The sequence below is a fragment of the Zootermopsis nevadensis genome, unplaced genomic scaffold (genome assembly GCF_977971745.1).
Source record: "Zootermopsis nevadensis isolate Lab colony 2312 unplaced genomic scaffold, Znev_1.0 Znev_ptg000006l, whole genome shotgun sequence".
Taxonomy (NCBI): Eukaryota; Metazoa; Arthropoda; class Insecta; order Blattodea; family Termopsidae; genus Zootermopsis; species Zootermopsis nevadensis.
The window spans coordinates 7,914,328-7,937,364 of NW_028259138.1; the positions used below are offsets into that span (position 1 = coordinate 7,914,328).

The 23,037-nt window shown below is 38.0% G+C and overlaps 1 protein-coding gene across 7 annotated transcripts in view; it reads left to right on the plus strand.

The window, feature by feature from the left end:
* Nucleotides 1–23,037, plus strand: part of LOC110837546 (limbic system-associated membrane protein) — a 421,660-nt gene that overhangs the window by 16,677 nt on the left and 381,946 nt on the right. For 4 of the 7 annotated variants that reach the window (XM_022079800.2, XM_087343651.1, XM_022079831.2 and 1 more), the window contains exon 2: nt 7,105–7,181. The exons of the other annotated variants lie outside the window; for them this stretch is intronic. The gene's annotated coding sequence lies outside the window, so the exon portion shown is untranslated. The remainder of the gene's footprint in view (nt 1–7,104; nt 7,182–23,037) is intronic. 7 annotated transcript variants of the gene reach the window in all.

The window sequence follows — 23,037 nt, forward strand, 5'->3', positions numbered from 1 at the left end:
AGATTTGAGGTTTTACGTTGGTGAGTCTGAAGATTGCTGTCTTCTGGTTTGTTGCGCCATGTAGTCTGGTAGACGTTTGCCGATGTTTCAGAGGTGCTTAATGTATACTCGCCGCCATGAGAACCTTAAATCTCACCGAGTTTAAGGTTTATTCCAGAGGCATAAGTTCCGTACTAAATCTCATAAAAATCTGTTCAAAATGACGGACGGACTCAGTCGGTTCTTACTGCGTTCGTGATATGCATGCGTTTCAAGAGGGCGTAGTGATGCACAAACGCGTTCAATACTTCACACCAGCGCTCACGTTCTCTTGTGTGACACGGTGCTGAAGCGAAAATACGCTGTATGCATTACAAACTTGATCCACCCACGTTGAAGTCCCTCAGGGTACAAACATCGTTTATTTTTTGGGGATCCACATTAATGCTTCGGTGATCAACGTTCGTTGTCCCAGAGGGGACGCTGGAGAAATAATTCCGAAGTTGGAAACAAATTTCACAGTAGTCTATTGCATGGTAATTACAACCGAGGTCGAAGATAACAAACATGTGGTATTGTAGAAATGATGACAGAAACCTACGGGCAGGTGCATTGAATTCATGGACTGGAAATTTTACATCGCAGTCCACTTTGTTTGCGTAATTATTGACTCTCAGCGAACCGTCTGATAACACATTCAAATTGGTTAAAATAACGATTCACACAGCCAAAATGCAAACACTGGCTTTTCCAAACAATTCTGCCGAGATAACCTATTAATGCTTATTCTGAAGCTCGAATAACACGGAAAAGTAAATCGGATACGCGTTGTACGACAGAGGTTCGATTCCCGTTAGATTTTATCCTTTGTTACGACAACCAGGTCGGTACATGAGTCCACTCAGCCAAGCATTCAAATGAGTATTAGTGTTCTTTTCTCGGGGCTAAAGCAGTCGAGGCGTGAAGCTAACTACTCACCTTTATGCAGTGCCAAATGTCAAGAATGCACGGAGCTTTACCTCCATTCCTGCGTACATCAACAGGTCGTGCGTTACTTTATTAACCACCAAGGACAACGTTAACTCACCTTGCACCTATTATTCTGCAATAGGGAGACCAGTGTTTCTCAAATGTGTGCTGCGTGAGATCTAACTGTATTGCAGAATCAATACACAGGCCTGTAAATACGACATACCCCGCATAGTTCATTTGTTTTCGGGCTCAGTTTGAGTCGACGAGTTCCAAGAAACGTATGTCGCTTAGAGGACATGGGAATTTTAAGATTTAAGTTTGCTGACGGAATAATTGTACGAGTAATTTACAGTTAATCAATTTGATTCAATTTAAGATTTATAAATAATATTGAAATTTTATGAATTAGTTACTAATACTTATGCTATTGAATTCCGTGCTCGAAATGACCTCCGAGGTTACTTACGGATTTGGGTTCTTCCTGCAGTGGAAGTAACAAATCTCAGAATAGAGGCTTGGTTGTTCCAAAACCATCAATTAAGTGATTCAACAGCTTAGCTCTGTTTTTCGGCTTTACTGCATACATCAGGGACTTCGTACGTCCCCAGAAATAGTACTCCAGAGCGGTTAGGCTAGGTGAACTTGTCGGCCGAGCAACCAGACCCTGCCATCCAGCACAATAGTTATGAAAATGTTGACTGAGAAATGCGGTTACCTGCTTACCAAATGAGGGAGTTCACACACTGAATGACGTCAACGCTAAAATATGTTTATTCTTCACGGTTCCTTTAGCTGCTTTAAAATTATTCGTAACGATTTATTGGACCTTTAAGACTCGAAAAATATGCCCTTGAACTATGGACTTACTATTGCTGGACATTTTGTATGTGTGCGTGTATAAATTACATGTCGGTAGCTTTTCTCGCGCCACGGTGGTCTAGCGGTCAGAACACTAGCATTGTAAGCCTGGGGTCCCGGGTTCAATTCCCGGTGGTGCTCAAATTTATAACTTGTGTTGGGCAAGGCCGTGGTCTAGACATCACGGAATTTTCCTCCGGGGGCTTCCCCGGTTTCTCCGTGGCATCCCAACAATTACTCCACTCACACAAAGAAGAAGGCAATGGCAAACCACTTCTGATCATCTCTGCCAAGAATGTATATATGTATGAGCAGGTCCCTGACAACCTGAAGAGGTTGGAAGGATCCTGTTCATAATATATGGACCTGTCGTCAGACAGAACACTACAAATAAAAAAAACAAAGCTTTTCTCAGTGGTTTAACGCGCTTAAGGTCAGCTAGAACTCGAAACCTCCCCGAGGCGTATGCCCGTGTTGCTTTAAATTGTGTTATCTTGCGTGGTTAATCAATATGCAGGGGGCCGAACCTCCGTCCAAGAAGTAGGCATACAGTAGTGCCGTATATCAAAGAATTCATAATTTCAGAATTAATTATGTATTGAAAGAAGCCAAATAGTCCAAACTGTGAATTGTCAGAAATAGAGGAAAAAGAAAACATAAATATGTTAGAAGTATACGAATGTAAAATCATATTGTAGACATTGTGGTTTGTAGCACTGTGTAGTCTGGTAGAAGTTTTCCAACGTTTCAGAGATCCTCGCTGCCTCCATCATCAGGGCGATCGCCCTGATGATGGAGGCAGCTACAACCAATATGACAGTCATCCTAGCACATATCGCCGTGAAAACCTCAAATCCTACACAATATGAACACAGTCTACATATGCATGTACATTCAGAACTTTTACGATAAAACGTAATTTTGATTCCAATAAAATTCTGACATATGATATATTTTATTTTGCTATCTCATGTATAAAGCTTAGGTTGTACCACAAATAGTGAATACGTTAAAAAGCCTCACGAGTTTACTGTGACTAGTCATTGCTAGAATAACGGTATTTTACGAAAATGTCTCCTGACATTGTTTCTGAAGTTAACCCACACAAATTGTCTGTCAGAGTAATTTTAGTCTTAGTCTACAGAATTGCTTGTAGTGCAATGAAAATGAGCGACTGAGCGAAGGCGGCTCGAACGGGGTTTAAGAGGGCAGAGATGATTCAGCAAACCATCGTTCCCCAGCCAGGGAATGTCCTTAAAAGGAGAATAATAATTCATGAAGCCCACATTGCTTGAGACATGGCAAGGCCAGCAGTAAATGTAAGTTGGCAATTATGCAATTCACAGATTAATTTATGCGCATAATTTCCTCTGGGTATATGTTGCGACTTCGTTAAATTTACGCCACATAACCACAGAGTTTCGTCATTTTTGTAATTGTTGGCATATACAAATATTAATACGTAGTCTGTACGAATGCTTATGGTTCCATCCCTCTAAAAAATTAAGATGCCTGGATCCATCGATTAATTTAGCTACCGTTGCCAAGACAAAAGCTAACTCTATTGTTGTCTTATAGTTAACTAAGCAATTGCCCCAAAAAAATTGATAAATTTCAATGATATTTCACTGGGCAGATTTCGTGACTGTATTAAGTAGCCTTAATGTCACCCCATCTCTGAAGTTAACTTGGCCACAATGTTTATATTTCAGATGTTACCGAGGGGAGTTCATCAGTTTGTTCAGAGTTATTGCACGAAATATCATAGGACGTACGTGGTACCACAACTATAACATTCCTTATAAAGTATTACAGAATATTACGAATGAATTTGGAACGCACTGCTGACGTCATTATGATCATCATCATAAGCGACGAAGATTGGACCAATTTTTGACGTGCTAGCATCCCATTCTCAGTCTCTGAACTCCACGGCCTCCCTTCCTCTCGGCTTGTTATTCCAGGCAGCCTCAGCTGAGCGATTGTCAGGCATCCTCGACGTCTCTCAAGCCTCTTCTATGGAGCACAGTTATTTCACGGACACTGCGCTCTTGAAACGTTTCCCTCTGATTTTTCACTTCGTCTCCGATCTAAAAGTGTATAACCCGGAATTCATATAAGAAATCGTATCTCATCCACCGCTTCTGTTTTTTTTCTGGTTTTCTCTTAGAGTCTAGCCTTTGCAGTAATACAAAAATAATTCTGTGACAATTACCTTGTACGGTGTCAACGTCGTTTGCTTCCGTGCATTTGCACCTAATGCACGCTTTATAGTACCATAACTTATGATTATCCTTCACAACTTTGTTATTTCTGCAAGCTACTTTACAACCTGAACATTAGAAGCTATGACTTTAACAATTATCCATCCACCCATCCATCCATAATAATATTTCATATAATTTATTCAGCTGGAGCAAATCGAATTAATTTTTTTAATTTTTCCGATCATAACTTTTTACGCATTTATCATATCCTCCATACATGCTACATACCTTGATCTCCTCGCATTTATTGATTTTATCATCGCAAAAACATTTGGGGAAGGATATAAATGTTAAAGCTTCCAATTATGTAATTGTTTCAAATCATCTCCCATCCCATCCCGGTTCTATCCAAGAATTCTCCTCTGCCCCCTTATCTAAAACGCTTTCAACAAGATTTAAAATTCCGATTTATTTTGAAAAGAAAGGTAAATTGTTTTCGGCAAATTTCAATGTTGTTAATGGTGTTATAATTAAATGTTTTTTGTGCGATTCAGTGTTTCAGTTAACGAATACCAGGTATAAAAAGAAAAGTTTTAATTTTGGTAACAGATTTAGAGAAAGAGCAATTAGTAAGTTTAAGATTTTGAAACGAAGGAAGACCTGTCTAAATTTAAAATGAAAGTGGTTCCGTAATGAAACAGCATGTTTCTGTTTAAAGTCTTATAACTAAGCTTATAATCTACAAGAAGAGTTATGGAAGGCAGATACAATGAAAAGCTAAATTATTCTAAATAATTTACCTTTAAATTACTTTCTCATAAAATAAAGCTACAATATTCTGACAATGGCTGTCTTTTACGTTGTTGCGCCGTGTAGTCTCGTAGAAGTTTATCGACGTTTCGGAGGTGGTTACTGCCTTCTTCATAAAGGCAATTGCCAAGGATAAAATGAAATCACACTAAGAGTATTGTAGATCAACACAATTTTATATCTATAAAAGGAAGCACGTTCATGACACATCGTTGTCATGACAGTAGTCTTATATTCTTGGAAATGTTATAATTCCTAACTGTGTATTGTTTTGCAGATTACGTGCGTGTTAAATTCCAAAGTTTGTTACAAAATACAAACGTTTACACTTAACGATAAAGTCGTACAATAAGAATTTCTTCCAAATTAATTCTACCTGCGATGAATTTGAGTCACATACAGTGTAGATTTGTGACGTATTTACCTTTGAAACGTTTGCCCGTCTTTTAACCAGAAAATATGCCGTATGCTATGTACACGTGTACGCTCAAGGAATTTATATTTTTATGTGGAACTGTACATAATTGTACTATGCCATATATATTGTGGGATGAGAAAATCAAGGATTATAAAATGGGCTAGTTATGAGAATATCATACAAAACTGTAACTAATCTTAAAATATCAAAGGAAGAGAAAACAGAGAAGATCATGGGTTAGATGAGACGATAATATTAAGACTGAGCTTAAAATATAGGGTAAAATGTGTGGATTGCATTTATCTGGCTCACGACAAGAGCCGATGACAGGTTCTTGGTAGCACGGTAATAAATCGCTGGATTTCGTAAAGGGCAGCGTTTTCTTAGACTAGCTACTAGCGACTGTTAGTTATCCAAAATTGACTCTGCTACATACATTTATTTTATTATTCAGTTGAAATGGGTCTTTCATCCTAAGGAAACACAGCAGTTTAGGGTGCATGAGAATTACTTACTGAGTGGAATATTAATCAGTATGAGAGATTAAAGATGATTATTGTGAACTTTGCATGATGAGATTTATAACTTTTGTTTCGCTAAATGTTGTTAGGGCTTGAATAGGAATAGAAAGATGATATGGGAAGAGTATGTAGCACGCATGGGTGTAAACAGAAGTGTATACATAATTTGGTTTTGAACATTGGAGGTAAAAGATGGATAATATTAAGGTTGATACGACAGTGAGAATTGGTCTCAGCAATTTAAGAATAGCGTCAAATGGTGAGTTCTTGTCAGCACTACGTATAATAAACCAAAGAAAACGAGGTGTTCCTTGACCAGCTGAGCAACTGTCAGAGTATGAAAGAGATTCTTGCTTCGTAGAGTTGGTTAATAGCTGAGAAATTCTATGTAGCAAGCTATTTTCAGTAGATTTGTGTACGGAAGTGAAATTTTGGTTTAGGTAATAGAAAATATAATGAAAGTTCAAATAGAAAAAAATGAACTTCTGAAGCAGCGACAAGTGATATACTAGGTTAGACGTTTCTGTAATTAAAAATGGGGCTGTGATGAATTAAATTTATATCTGACTAACTCCACACTATCTTTTATGAAACCAGAATGTTCATTACAATATTCATTAGAAACCAAAACTGGATCCTATACTGATCGACATGACTCCAGTCTTGTAACGTAGAATTTCTGATTCGTTTTCTTTATTATATTATTTATTGTAACAGTCTGTATAACAATTTTATGATAGGAATTAGTTTTGAATTTTTTTCGCGACATGTTTCGACATCAGTGTGTCATCTACACATAATTTTGTCGTGAAACTAATTTGAAATATTTCAACCTATTTCAAAGTCTGGTGCAATAAATTAAAAATGTTTTTAGATATGTAACATATCTGAAGTCTTTGTAGCTGTGTCAAAATTTGGCTCGTTAGAATATAAACTATATACAAAATTACCGTGCTGAATTACAAATGTTTTTAGATTTATAAACATTTAGCGCACGAATTTAGTTTCCCTTAATCTAAAGTAAAGTGATTAAGGAGCACGGAAACAGCCGCTAATCCAGTAAGGGTTTGAATCCGATACTTCCAGTTGCAAGGTTCAAAAGCGACTGCAAAGCCAAATTACTTGGGGTCGGAACTGGAAGAAACTAGCGTCTTCAAAATACGATCGACCTATTTGTAAACTTCACGTACCAAGACACTTCACTGCTTCCTCGTTGTTCATTTTTGACGTTCACAGATTTGTCTATTTACACGTTTTAATTCATTTTCTAACGTTAAAAAAGCTTTTAAAAATGTCTTTAGTATATTTTTATGAAGTTAAAGTTACATTTTTCCCGCAGAGAATGCTGGGATGTGATGCGGGCTCGCAAGTACACAACGCCAGCCATTGTGGGTAAAATCGCTGCTTGAGCCAAAGGTAATGGCGTTATTAAGAGTGCGCATTGTTAAGTGACGTGAGGTAACTCGGCTTCAGAGGATGCTTCAGCCTGAAGTGCGTCTTATCGAGGGAGTATGAAAAGCAGCTTTATGTGAAGATTTGAGGTTTTCACAGCGGTGAGTGTGAAGATTTCTGTCTTCTGGGTTGTTGCGCTGTGTAGTCTGGTCGACAGAAATCTTCGGCTTTATATGAATTAACCATTTCACTTTATTTGTGCGTGAACCATGATAAAACACCTCCACGTTCAACGCGAAATATCACGACGCATAAGAACTGATCGTAGGAATCTCAGAATTTTGCGTGCAATTGCAAGATAACTGTGCCATTCAGGTGACTTACTCTGCATCTCTCACAGAAATATAAAACGTATTTCTGCGTGTTTATGGATTTCTCTTGTTACGCTTTCCTTGCATACGAGGTGCGATCGAAAAGTTTCCAGACTGCGCCTATAAAAACTCGTACACTTATCTCAGGTATTAAATTCATCCATCACCCTCGAAGTAGTTCCCCTGGGAGTGAACACAACGATCCCAGCGCCGCTGCCAAGTCTGGAAGCATCCCTGGAAATCTTTCTGCCTGAATCTCTTCTATCGTCTCAAATCTCCTTCCCTTTAGCTGAATTTTCATCTTTGGGAAGAGGAAGAAGTCACACGGCGAATAAGGAGGGTGCGGGATGACGGCCATGGTGTTTGAGGCCAAAAACTGCCGAACTTTGAGGGCGGTGTGCGCTGGCGCGTTGTCATGATGCGTCGCATGTGGAGTTCTTCCTTTAGAATCAGCTGACAGGTCCCATAGCCTATCCCAACAATGTCGCACAAGTCGTTGATGGTACGACGTCGATCTTCGTGAATGGCCTGCCGAATCTTCGTAACATTTTCGGGCGTTGTGCTCGAAGATGGTCGTCCAGAACGCTCGTCATCATCATCGACAGAGGTTCGGCCATTTTTAAAACGTGAATGCCACACAAAAGTTTGTGCACGACCCATTGCGGACTTCCCAAATGCTTGCTTTAGCATTTCATAGGTTTCCGTAGCCGTTTTGGCGAGTCTTTGGCAAAATTTGATGCACACGCCATTCCGAAATCGCAGGAGGGTCGGTGTAATGCACTACCAAAACGCCCGTAACTAAGAAAGAAATGCTAATTCGATGATGCCGGCTGGCTCACTGATTCACTATGAATGTAGGCCGCACCCCCTAGCGGCAGAAGCTCGTACTACATCCGGTTCGCCCTCTATTGACACAGTGTTTAAACTTTCCGATCGCACCTCGTATAGTGGAGTGAGTGAACCCTTATAAAAGTGTACTTGTGTCAATAGTTTGACTGCAAGTTTAATTTCATAAATTTACTTGAATGATGTGGGCAAAGTCTGGTTCTGTTGTTCTACTCAAATACGTGGCCTGACGAATTAAGGTTTTGTTTATATCGGTTTAAATAATCTATAAGATCTGACCGAATTGACAGCTTTTTCAAGAATTTGAAACTGTTTATCGTATTGGTATATGGTATGAAATATAGATCTTAATAAGGATTAGTTTTTATTAAAAAAGTTTACTATATAGTGGATTCCGGTTAACTGGGGACACTTTGGTCTAATTAAGCGGCTGCCCCAATTATGTGAAGTTCCACTTAAAGAATTTGTTATTTAAGATTTGTTCCAAATAAACGGCTGCTCCTATTAACCGATAGTCCAATTAACCGGAATCTACTGTATATAAACTGTGGTTATCCAACACTCAATTCCCTGATGATGGAGACAGAAAGAGTCTCTGTAACTCTGGACTTCGGTTCCAATTTGACGCGGCTGGTCGCCCGAGAGGATTTTATCACTGTTGGTCGCCGTGAAAGCTGCGAGTCGTTCAAAACATGGAGCATGCTTAGCCTGTGATTCTTGGAAACAGAAGAGAATATTGCTGGTCCCAGGTAGTTCGTTATGCCAAATAAACTAAATGTATTTTTTTACAGTATTTACGATTCTTCTGCTTCCCTATTTATCCCCTCGAGTCGTCAGCATCGTTGTTCCCTTCTGGTTATATTTATCAGGTTGCGTACTTCTCACAACATACATGTTTCTAATTTTTTGTGCAAAGGGCCCTATTTAGATTATAAATCTTTTAATTAACCACTTCTTTTGGTTTCTGGTCTTCTTCCTTCCCCTATCCGCCCCTCTTTCACCCATGATGCCGTTCGCCATCCGCGTCTTTTCTCCTCCGAATCCTCATGAAATCGCTGTCGTATTTGGCAATGGGAGTGCCATGCTAAGTTATGCTAATGCACGGAGCGTGAGGATGTCGCTGGTTGTTGTATCCCCCGGGTGCAGTGTCTGATCTGCTTCCCTTCCCAGTTTTGTGCACGTTCCCCATTTCAGCGTCTCGGTCTGTGTTGGGATGTATGGATCCCATATATTGTATTCCAATACCGTCTTTAGTACGATCAGTCGGGGGTTTTGGCGAAGGATTTAACCCTATCATGCATGCCTCTTCATCCCGAAGGTCTTGAGGGAGAATATTGCAATAGTGTGCTGGTTCAACAACTTGATTTTTTTAAACCGAAGGACCAATGTTCGCAGCTGTCCTATAATTTCTAAGTAACGTGTTTTAACACAATATTCTGTCCAGTTGCTTGTTACGTATTGGGTATCAGACGAAATTGTGCCAAATATTGTACAAACGTGTCCTCTTTTTACGATATTTTACACATTTTGACCTTCATGTTCATTTATTGCATAGAAAATCCACACTGCGACATGTATTTTATTCTGGAAATCCCGTGCCTGATCGGTGTTCCAGTGACCAGGTATTATTATTATTATTATTAGTGTTCTGTCTGACGACAGGTCCATATGAACAGGATCCTTCCATCCTTTTCTCGGACTGGGACCTGTTCATATATGTTCTTGGCAGATGATCCAGAAGTGGTTTGCCATTGCCTTCTTCTGTGTGTGAATGGAGTAATTGTTGGGATGCCACGGAGGAAAACTCCGTGTTGCCTAGACCACGGCCTTGCCCAATACAAGTTATAAATTCGGGCACCGCCGGGAATCGAACCCGAGACCCCAGGATTACAAGGCCAGCGTTCTAACCGTATTCTGAGTTTATTTTCGTGGTCTTCGTCAGCCTCTTTAGATGAACACTAATGTCTCAAAAATTGACAACATCCTCTGTATTCAACATCCTTTACGATTCATCATTCACCGTTATCCTATAATTCGACTATACCTATTTAAGGGAAAATGTAATTTAAATCCATTCAGTATCAAGATTAAAATCCACTTGACTAAATTGACCAGCCACGTGATGGATTAGACATGAAGCTCGTGTCTTAAAAGCGAGGGTATATTAAATGTATTATAGGTCGATCGAAGTCACGCAGTCCATTACTGACATGTTTTATTTGTAAAAAGTAAATTACATTGAAACTAGAAAACAAAAACAAAGTAATGTTATATAAAGTGCTGGAAATGATCACCGCGTTTTGTGATGCATACATTAACTCTTTCTTACGTTTGATGTAACCCGGTGAAGAGATCCTGTGTCATGGAAATGGTCCACCTGACGAGATATTGTCGATTTATTTGGCACAGGAGAAAAGGGAAATTCATCCCTGAACCAATTCCGGAAAGTTAATTAAGAACGAGATGACAGATTGTGTTTGGCAATGCGCATGTGAGGAAGACATCCTTCCACTTCCTTGCACTTGAAGTCAATTGACCGACGCGAGCAGGTCACGGTTACATAAGACACGACGCGTGTGTCATCTTGTATCCATATTTAACTATGAATATGGAAACAGCATGTTTCTCCAAAACATTGGTATTTACCTACGGGTCTACATGGCGTCACAGCCTAGATGACAACATTCCACTCGTACATCGCAGTTTGTGTTGTCAAACGCCTTCCAGTAAGAAACAAATTGGAATCGCAGGTTTGAGTTCTAGTCTGGAGGTGGATGTGTAGGCGTCTTGCTGCGTTGTCCTGGTCGGAAGAGGCCTTTCATTGGGACAAAACACAACGAGAGTAATGTAACCGGTTACAATTGAAAAATAATCATAGACCTAAAACAAGTGAGGTTTTCATGGCGGTGAAAGTTTGTATTATGTCTTCCGGTTACAGAATCATGTAATAATGTTACCGCCGTCGCAAAAGAACCTGCTGCCTTAATCTTCAGGTAAGAATTGAGTGTTGTACGGTTTATTTTATGTACCTCGCTTTGGCTTTGTCTGGCCAGTCTTCTTATTTACTTAGCCACAATTCCACCACCCTTTCTGCATAAACACAGATATCTTACACATTACCAAAAAAATGAAGGCAGTGAATTCATTTGAAATGTCTGTAATATGATTGCAGGGGTTCTTAATCTAGAAGACCAGAGAAAAGCAGTCTTGCACATAAGAAAATAAATTGTCGTACTTTGTGATTTGGCTAACCTGTTACAACGTAATCGTGGTCTTGCCCAGCCAGCATATACCCGGAAGTTCCACAAGTACTTAGTTCAAAACTCGGGTGGATTATGCGTTATTTGACTCAAGTGTTTCGAAAATTATTTCTTTCTCCAGATAAATGCCTTCATACTAAGTTAAAAATATCAAGATAGTCTCCTTTTCAATCATTAACAATTTGCATTTTATAATCATATAGACATCTCATTTGGATGTTATGTTAACACGTGCTTAATATATTTTGGGTTAGCATGTAAACCAACCGAATAGGATGCAAATATAAAGCTCCTCGGTTATTGTCTGAAATTCTTAACTACTAAACATGCGAATTGTAATTCGTCTCATTAAAGGTATAAGCCGAATACCATTGAAACTTGTAGCTCCAGCGAGTTCATTACCAACTTGACAGTAAAGAAGGGCAAAACAGTATTTTATAGGGGTATCAGGGCGATTCTGTTTGCCACTAATTCTCTTGTTTCCGGGACATAAATTTCAGATCAGCTCAAGTCGAGTCAGTCATTAATTCACTGGACCCGTTAATAGGTCATTTAGCACTTGTTAGTTGAGGAGTTGGGAAAATGCGGATGGAGCCATTTTGAAGGGACCACTTGTGAGAAATGTTGAAGATATCTTTTTTAACGTGTTATTCACCTGCATTAAAGCATGAAAGCGTATGTAATAATTGATGTGTTGTATATATTTTTCGCATTTATGACTACATATAACTTTTCAAACAGTTGTCATTTTGTTATTGTTGTTGTTTCTGTCATTATCATCAAAGTCATGAGCATCGACATCTTCGTCGACTTTATATTGAGTCAAGAACTGGCATGTGTTTTCACGTGGTTATGGAATTGGCGTCGCTTCACACTATCTGCGCGCGTCAGCAAACGAGGCGTAACGTTGCACCTGACAGGGCGTCGGGAGCCAATCCGCCTTGATGTCTCTCCTAGCGATAAATCTTACAAAGTATTTTACAAGATATACACTGGTGCCTGTGCAAACTTCACAGCTTATTACGTGTAAGTGTTAGGATCTTCTCCGAACGACAACTTTGCTGCCGAGTTTGGTGACTTGTCATTAAGGTTTTGTATTTTATATGTTCTGCGTTTGAATCTTGGCCCGCACACCGAATATTCTGACTGGTAATTTTCAAGGATATCCTTAGTTACCCCAGGCAAATTATATATTTGGCCTCGAATAGGCCACATTTCTGTGTTTTTCATAGGCCTACTGTCCAATTCATTAGCCACAAACATCCCAACGTACGACGATTCGTATTCCGCGGTATTAAAATATCGCAGTTAATAAATTTTTTATTCATAAATAATTGGAGTATTACAGAGACATTTGTTGACTGTTACTTCGATTGGAAAACTTTTTCAGAAACTGGATCAATATGTTCTTATGACGCTTGTAATATATAAATTTTTTGTGGAAAATGGTCGATAAAATTCAACGCTTTCTCACAATTATTTTCCTCTATCTTTTCCATATTTTTATCACATTATCTCCGTTCTCTGTTATTCCTTTCCCATTCCTTTTAAATTAGAAGAACAATTAAAAATATCTATAACTTTATTTCAGAGTTTTCGTAATCAACACAAGAAGTGCTTCTGGAAGCTACGTAATACACTCAGTACTTCGTAAAACAGATCATTCTGTCATCTAGCGTTATTACTGACATGGCGTGTCATGTATAACACATTTGGTCACTCAGTCATAAGTCGGACCCTCACAGCTTAATTAATGGTTAGGTTTGTGTTATCACAGAATGTTGAATAAGTGGTACAGTGTGTGATAACAGACCTAACTGTTAATTTAACAATGCTTGTGGGGGACGTCACTGATTACAGAAGATTAATTTATGTGTTATAATAAACAAATATCTTGTGAAGAAAATTCCTTTACAAATTACAGATTTGAAGTTTCACGGTTATAAAGACGACATTGTTGTGGTTTGTGACGCAGTGCAGACTCGTTGGTAGATAACCATCGCTTGAGAGAACTATAGCGTCTCCATCTTTAGCCCTGGACCAATGGACCAGTAAATCAAGTTGCTTCATGCGTCTTCTGATGTCCATGGAATGCGCATGGCATAAGAAGAAGTCACATTGCCTTCATTTTGACGTGATGGCATTTAATTCATCATGATTTCGTAATCCACGTATTCTGAGTATGTTCGTAGGCTCTAAGATCAAAGAAAGAAAGAAAGAAAGAAAGAAAGAAAGAAAGAAAGAAAGAAAGAAAGAAAGCGACAAAGCAATGAAAGGAAGAAGGGGGTTGTATGTCGACGCAAGGAAAAGTTCCGTTCCGTTGAACACGCTTTTGCAGCGGTAAGTTTCTTTGAATGTAAGACAAAATACAAAGTTTCTCCCGTGCTCTAGCACTGTGCCTCGTAGGCTAAGCGTATTGGGACGTCAAAGCAGTTTTTGTGCATTTATCATAAGGAATAGAGTGGTGGTTCACATTTCGCCCTCTTTATTTCTGACCAAGGTTTCCATTTTGCTGTCTGTCGAGATAAAGTCCTGTTTAGTATCTACAAATAATGTACTACAGACCTCTTCTATATCCTTACGCACTCATCATTCATTCATTCTTCCTGCTATTCGATAATATTGGACAAGCTTTACAGCGGAAATAATGTCGAAGAACCTTAGTAAAAATCGCGAGACTAGTCTAAACACATTGCGGTGTTTGCAATTGTATTACTTTGAGCCTGTGACGCTATAATTTGCTGGGTATTGTCTGTCGGTTTGGGAAATGGGCCTTAAGTACTTATATGTGCGAAGTTTCGGTAGTAGACTCTACTTTTGTATCAAGTGCATTCATTATTATACTCTCTGACAGACGTTTATATTATAGAACTTCATTGCAGCGGTCATGTCCTCCTGAAAGCCGGATAGAGCCAGTTCCCCAAACACCGATACTGACGTGCATAACTCTGAATGCCGTAAAGTCAACAGCTTCTTAAATATTTATAGAGATATAATACTTATTGCATATGAATAGAAAACCGTAGGTCTGTTTTAGTTCCGTTCCTAAATCGTTATGCAAAAGAAATTAATTATATAATTATTTGCGTTAATAGCTTTAAATTTGTATAGTTAGAGCGGAATAAATAAATTATCTCTTTCAGAAAACTTTCTACCTGAAGTAGGTTATAGGAGTATTGGCATAAATAATAACAATCAGCATTTGACACGAAAACTTCTGTCTTGATTGGAAGAAATCAGAAATACCGCTGTGGTGGTAAATCAAACTTGCAGGTATAATTTGTACTCAGATATAAAACTGGGCGAAACGAGGAATAGCATTTAACTTTTCCAAGAACCTGGAGGTTTCTCGAATATAACCCCAATTACAGCCTACGTACTTCATCTGATAAGTCGCGGAATCTTGTCGTTCAGGTCACGGAAATGGCTTTCGTGTGCAATTTTTGAAGTTTCCAGTTACAGTTATTAAAGACCACTTTTGTTAGGTTAGCGATAAAGCCCTTCTACTCGGGAAACACCATATTAGAGCCTCGATTGTGATACCGAATGCCCTGTCTGTCCAGGCGAGTCATGGAATAATGATTTAAGATAGGTCATTGCCGTTTCCTGCCGTATCCCTTCTAACTAATTTTACAGTCATCTCACTATTCGACGCCAAATAACCAATGCTGACATTGCATGGGAAAATAGTCCATATGCTTCGTGATGAAATGACGACATGACTCAGTAATTTACAACATACGTATTTATGTTATTATTGTTGATTCTCGGCTCTACAACCCTGTTGTGGGTTTTCGCCGCCTCCTTTTCGGAGATTTCTTGTTCTTGTTCGTGCGTGAAATAGTGAGTAACCAGCCAACTGACTCTGAACAATTTCTACTCAATCCCGATTTGACTGCCAGAGCCATCTAGCAGTTAATCAGGAGTCTTGGGTGAGAAATGGCCGCTGAATTTTGCTTACGAAACATACGAAATATACGTATTTATACATACCATATTATTTGAACACTGAACTTTGTTGTCATTTCAGGGTGAATGAGATCTGTCTCCGAAAGGATCTGATACCTTATCACGACAACCAACTTCGATTTCATTACTTGCTTGTCTCTAAAGCTGTATATGGAGAGAGATGGCTGAAGCAATATAAGGCACGGTTCACATTACGCGGTTTGCGCCGCGCGGTTCCAACCGTTCATTCACCGCTTAACTCTTTCCATTTTAATTTAATATAATATTTCTCTGACATAAATCGGCGTTGAATAGACCTTTCTTGACACAGCGTTACCTAATAACTTCTGGTTAGTTCAGTAAAGAATTGTACACATAACTTCTGCCTGGAGTGTGCGTGGAATCGATGCATCCTAAATGACACAGACGTTGCAGAAATGATCACTTTGTATTCGTGAGACGAGTGCCACCTGATTTATGTCATTTTCTTAAAATATCGTACAACGAACGCAGAATACCAAGAATTAGTATTCCGCGTGACACAGAATTCGTCAGCAGAAGTCATATGCATGAGATGCGGTATTCATATATGGAAATTATATCCGACTCAGTAGCCGGGACACTAACTCTTAAAATGTAAAATAACCTTATCTTCATATTCATGATATGGTCTGTCGCCTGGTGTTACAGTTCACATAACGTATTACAAATCTTCCTTCCCAAAATGTTTTGGTGCAAGAATCTGTAGTTACTTTGAATCCAGAAAAGAATTGAATATGGTAACGTGTTACCGAAACGGTAATTCACTACAAGCCGAACCCTTTGCATTGAATAAACATGGTCAACCACAGTTTGTGATGAAGAAATGTTACAGCCGAGCTGGCAATTTTTGGAGTATTTGATGTGGCAAGTGACGTCTGTATCGTTTTTAAAACACATATTTTGAAGAAAAACATGGACAGCTCGTTCATGTATAGTCACAAACATACTGTACATGTAGTATAACACGGTTTTAAGAGTCCTACATATTTATCATGCATTTATCTAAATGCCAACCATGTTTTGAGATTAATATATTGCATTATTAATACGAGCTGCTAAATTGCTGTCTCATTGATATCCACATTAAGTGCATCCAGCATTTATGTTTCAGTGTGGGTGAAATCCAAAATTGCATTCCATAAATCAGTTTGAATTTATTATTTTAATTTTTCATTCAACATGGACTTCATAATGTCGCTAAAGTCTCTTAAAAATTATTCAGGATTAAAGCTTATAAAGGAGATAGAGTAAGAAGTTTAAAATTGCGAAGTTGAAGTACACCTGTTTATGATCCACTGTAAGAAATCAAAGTGTTCAAACATGTGTTTAAGTGGAAGTGAATATTTCACATTGAACATTAATTTATTATGTAAGACTTGAGGTTCTCACAGCGGTGAGTATGAAGATTTCCGTCTTCTGGGTTATTGCGCTGTGTAGTCTGGTCGATGTTAACCAACTTTTCAGAGGTCATACTGCCTCCGTCATCAGGGCGATTAATATGATTATATATGAATATTCATCGCCCTGATGACGGAGGCAGTATGACCTCTGAAACGTTGGTTAACATCGACAAGACTACACAGCGCAACAACCCAGAAGACAGAAATCTTCATTAATTTATTACGCGGTTTGCTTTTATTCTTTAGAAAATAGATTACAGCTCGATTTGAGCTGCATGTACGAGTCGAAGAATCTTGTAATTCACCTTATAATTCTATTATAGACATCAAATTAAAGCTGATGAATATCCATTTAGTACTTTTCCTGGATATAAATCGCCTTCCGTCACGCCTCCATTTCGCTTAAAATAGAGCACAATTGTAAGAATTAATTCTGGTACAAAAGTCATTATTCGATACTTGAACACTAAAGACACAAATGACAATAAATGCAAAATACCGATACTTCATGACCTATAAACCATTAGACGTACTTGTAAACATATCGTCCGGCGCAAGCATAAATAACCATCCTCTGCCCTCTCCAGAACAAGAAAAAGCTATTAAAAATGTTACGTTAATAATTCTAACATGAATTGTTATACGTTTTAAAGAAATTCGTCATTAGAATAGGTCTTAAAATAGGAATCAAAGCAGTTAAAATACGGCGTTATTTAACAAAGAGTCTAAGTAAGTATGTATCGCGATCAAATTCATAGGGTTGTGGTTAACTAGAAATAAAACTTCCTGTATTTTTGTTAGGTTAATTTAATCCGTTTCCTGGTTCATAGCGTTAATTAGAATGTTTGTATAAATATTCATATTTAATTTATTTTTCGCAAAGTTGTTTCTCCCTGTGCAATGATCCCCACCAGTGATGGTCTATTACAGACTAGCGTTAGAGGCAGCATTTTGCATCAGCATAGGCCATGGTACAGTAATGAAGAATACTGGTAGAACACATATACACAGATGTGTTTATGACAGGATTCGAAATCACAACCGTACAAACCATAGGCTGCTACTGCTGCCCGTCAGTGTTCGTGAAGCAACATTTACCATTTGTAAATTAAATTGAAAGGTTGAGGTCGATATTCTCTTATATTTAATTCATTGCGTTAATAACCGTTCCTAAGCATTCTTTTTTAACTTTTGGAAGCTTTAAACTCATTGTGGAGCAGCTGTTAAAATAACTCTGTCTTTCTGTCAGTCTGTACGCGTGAAAAGACTCGTGAATGGCTCAACGAGTTTTCATTAAATATGATCTGCTGCAGTTTCACTTAAGTTTTATTTGTAAATTTGAATTTTGGTTACAATATTGCAAAAATAATGGGCATTTTACGTAATATCTATATGCGTTTTTGATCATTGAAGTAGTTGGACAAGGAACCTCCAGACTACATACATTACCGTGGTTACTGTGATTATTTTCGTTAAGATAAACGTTAAAATTCTGGTGAACTCGCCAGAATTGTTACACCATGCATATATTTACTAACGTTTTGTGTTCTGTTTGTACATTTACCATGTAACTTCACTGTTAAAAAGCAGCTAACAACGAAGTTCTATTATTGCGGGACGCCGGAGCACGTTTATATCAAGAATCTCAAAAAATTGTTAGATCGCAATGTATCGGGACTTAACTTTTGCACTCGTAACTGATATGCTGACAGGTATTTTTGATCTGTTTCAGATGGCAGTAACAAATATATAGTGGGTATGAAACAATTGAAGGCATGTTTATGATGTATTTTTATACCGAGTTTCAAGTGCCTCCAGAAAGTCATTGGTTAAAAGTAAAAGTGAAAGTAAAGTAAAGCTGTCCCACTATACGCCATGTAGGCGCTTGGGTGGAGTGAAGGTATAGCTCCTCTCTTCCTTGACCTCGGCACTAGATGGGGGTGAGTGGTCAGCATCACGCCCCGGCCGGCTTTACCCCCGGGAAAGGACCCCGGTACCCATTGTAGAGGAGGCTGGGTGGGCCCCAGAGCCGGTCTGGACGCAGAGGCTAGAGGAAAAATCCTCTGCCCCCGTCGGGGATCGAACCCCGGTCGTCCAGCCCGTAGCTAGTCACTATACTGACTGAGCTATCCTGGCTCATAAGTCATTGGTTATGGCCGTCAAATTTAAAACTAGAGACAATTTTAACAGAATGACCATGTTGTACATTCTACAAAAACACTATAATAAAATTTGCAAAATTTTTAAAACTGTTAGAATAACTTTTCGAATGTTGTTTTATGAAAATTATCAGTTGGCTCAAATTCTGAAAGGGGTATACGCCCAAAGCGCAGCGTAGTGATTGACGCGAATATTTTCTTTCCTTAAGAAAGGGAAGGAGAATAATAATATCAGGAATAAAATCACCTGCAGGCGGGGTTAGAGCCAGCTCTTGATTGGTGCGTTTAATGAATGAATCGATGAATCTATCAATCAATCCTTGTCACAAACCTTTATAGAGAATTATGCCACTGGGTTTTCTTATACAGCTTTCAAAATGTTCAAGCATCAATCTGCGCTGTCTGTTACACACTCACATAGCTTTGTGGGATTTTAGAGTCTCACTGCGGTGAAAATGTCGATGTTGGCCTTCTCGGTCGTAACGCCGTGTAAGCTTGTAGGTAGATACCAACGTTTTGGAAACAAAAATCCCTACCCTTCTGAGCCTAAATTTCCACGAACGTTGGTACTCAAAGTTCGCACCATCGACAACATAATAACAGTATTAATGTTATATCAAATTATGTTTTTACAACAACATATAAAATGTCCTGCAGAGATAATTATTTAAGAAAGGAAATTTTAGGACGATATTGTGCGTTATGTTTTTTGTGTAAAATCAACCCCGTGTCTCGTAGGTCAAATGTTATAGACAGTTGAGGACTTAGCACGTATTATTATGCATTTATAACATTTTGAGTCCAGCCAGCCAGCAGCGTGTAATCCCAAATTCATATTTGATGATATTCTGAGCAGATATCACACGGTCACACAGTTTATCCTCTTGTCGCTACGCTGAATTATATTGTCCAGTGACAATCTGAATGAGGGGCCAAAGGATTACATGTTTTCGTCGTCAGCTGATGCGATCCTATTATTATTTCTACTTAGTTCTCCTATTTTTTTTCCACTGGCATTCTTTATTTAAAACTCAATGTGCGTGTAACAGTCTCATTCTCTAACTTGCCCTGTTAGAATTTATCTCCCTCAAGTTAAAAATACTATGAGTAGAAACTGTATGATCATATATGCAATGAAAAATAAATATTTTACATTTAAATGTTGATCGAAGCAAATTTTTTCGAAAGAATAGAACATTAACGTCTCTTGTCTCATACTTGGAAGGCTATAGTCACTTTGAGATACTTTAGCCACAGGAGACTTAAAAATTGCATATAGACATTTTAGGTACATAATATGGTAGTTATAGTTCTACATGCATTTGTTTTATATTTACTTGTCAGTTTCCACGCACGTATGTGTATGTAGAGGCCAGACTTAATGAATTATGCCAGTTTATCGGCAAACATACCCTAACCATAGAACTACTGTAAAAAAACGTAAATTAAATTTTGTTATATATTGTCAGTTACTGATATATTTTATGGAAGTGATAATTAGGTTTTAATGTGACGAACGAAGAAAACGTCTGTTCAAATTAAATTTTAATCAGTATCAAAAAAGGAGGTTTTCCTGTTTAAATGGGATGAAAAATTGTGATATTCGTTAAATAAGAGTCAACATAGGCGGAAGTGGACAGAACATTAATTGTCATGACAAAAGAAATGTTATTCAAACCTATTTTAATTAATCTTACACGTTGGAGAAAAAGATACTGATAGATACTGAAATCTTTACATTGAAGCCGAAACAGGCTTTGCAGGCTATCCGTGAAAGGAAGAACAAAAGTTTATTACTTATCAGAGAAATGTAATGTTATATGATTTATTCTAATGCACATGAAAGATTTAAAATTAAACGCTGGAAAGTTATGTTGTACAACACATTTCAAGATGATTGTTTGTATAATTTTAGTGTTCCAAATTCACTTATACACAAAGAACTTAAAATTCCTGAGAAATTTTTGCTCTGTATTTTTAAATTGATAGTGCATGTCTATGATCTATATCAGCGTTTTCGTAATCCCCATCTCAGTAAGTATTTCTTTCAAAGTGTTTATGTTTTTATTGTTACAATAGTACAAAATTAAAATCTTATAGTACGCACGGGGAGGTTAGAAACACGTACAACAATTTAGTCTGGGATTTCGATATAAAACAGCAACTTTATTAGATGCTAGTGAGGAGTTGATATAAAAGAAAATTCAGAGAAAACTGAATGTATGTTCATGTCCTGTGATCAAAATGTAGGCCAAAATCATAGTAGACAGATGGTAAATAAATAATTTTCGAATTGTGACAAGCATTCGAAAGGACAAACCTGAATTATGTCGAGCAGATTTGACATTCTAGAATATAAACATAAAAACTTTTTTACCTTCACTTCGACTCCAGCCAAATATCAGGACAGAGTTGATGCCCGTAACACAGGGTCCAGCGTATAATAATTTATTATTCTGTTAAGGCAACTGTGTATTTCGTGGCGCGATAGCACGTATATGGCGCAGTTGTTGAATAATGATTAGCATGGGAAAATCAAAGAATTCTGAGATTACCCTACTGCAGTGCCACTTCGTCTACCACGAATTTCACCTGAAGTTATTCGAGATTGTACCCGAACCTCAGGGGTGGGACGCGATCGGCTAACTGCTTCAGTTACCGCTATAAAATACTATGATTTTACATGTTGAGTTATGTCGGTGTAAAAATTAGTTCTGTAACTATGAGGGAAGAACATAAGTTAAAAGTATTTTTGAACAGGGTACTGAGGAAAATATTTAAGGATCTAGAAGGAAATAATTGACATGAGAGTGAAAAAAATACATAAAAATTCGAAGGTTAAAGAAATCAAGGATGCTGAGACGATCGGACTATGAGTGATGCATATTGTTTAAAAGGTTTTGGGCAAATGACTGACTATCTCAGATAAATAGGCTTAGATGGAAGGATAATATGAAAGATACATTTTATGAAAATAGGACACGAGTGACTTATGAAATATTGTTTTAACAGGGGGAAGATATATTGAAGTTGTTTTAATTATAAATACGTCATTAAATGTATCATGTACTGTTAAAATGTATGCCATTAATGTCAGTGTTAGTAATTCATATTCGTTAACACACTAGTGACAAAGTAGATTATTGATTTTCCCTGTGGCGTTTATCATCATCAACGCCTGCTAGTCTCATGGCCGTTTCACTACTTTAAATTTACGCAGATATGCATCAGTGACAGTATATTTGTTGCTCATAAAAATTAATATAAAATTATGATAATAAGCACTAGTATGTGTGTTGTTTGACTAGTGCTGTTGTGTTGTGTTGTGGAAAGGAACAAATAAAACCATTTAGCGTGCATTTCCCAGTGTGAAAAGGTTTGCTAAATCTCAATGTCTGCCTGCCCATTTATTATAATTTCGAACACACAAATATTTTTTTTCTATAACAACGTTGCATTAACAAAACTGCCGCACACTCGCAGAGAAACACATGTAATGACCTCATCACCAATCCATCTGAGGAACACGGGCCTTCATCATGATGCTGATGCCCAGTGTAGGAAGAAACAACTTGTGACTTTTGCTTGTAAATTGACTTACCTGGTTTGTTTCTAACTTCACCATCTTTCCAGTTTATTTAATGAAACCTTTTCTGTAGCAGATATGATACCATTGCACCAATTGGGGGCATGATGTTGAATGATGAACTGGAAAGTGCAAAGAAGTTAATATTAAGTTGAAGTTGAATTGCCCTGATGACGGAGGCAGTATGACCTCTGAAACGTTGGTTAACATCGACCAGATTACACAGCGCAACAACCCAGAAGACAGAAATCTTCATACTCATCGCCCT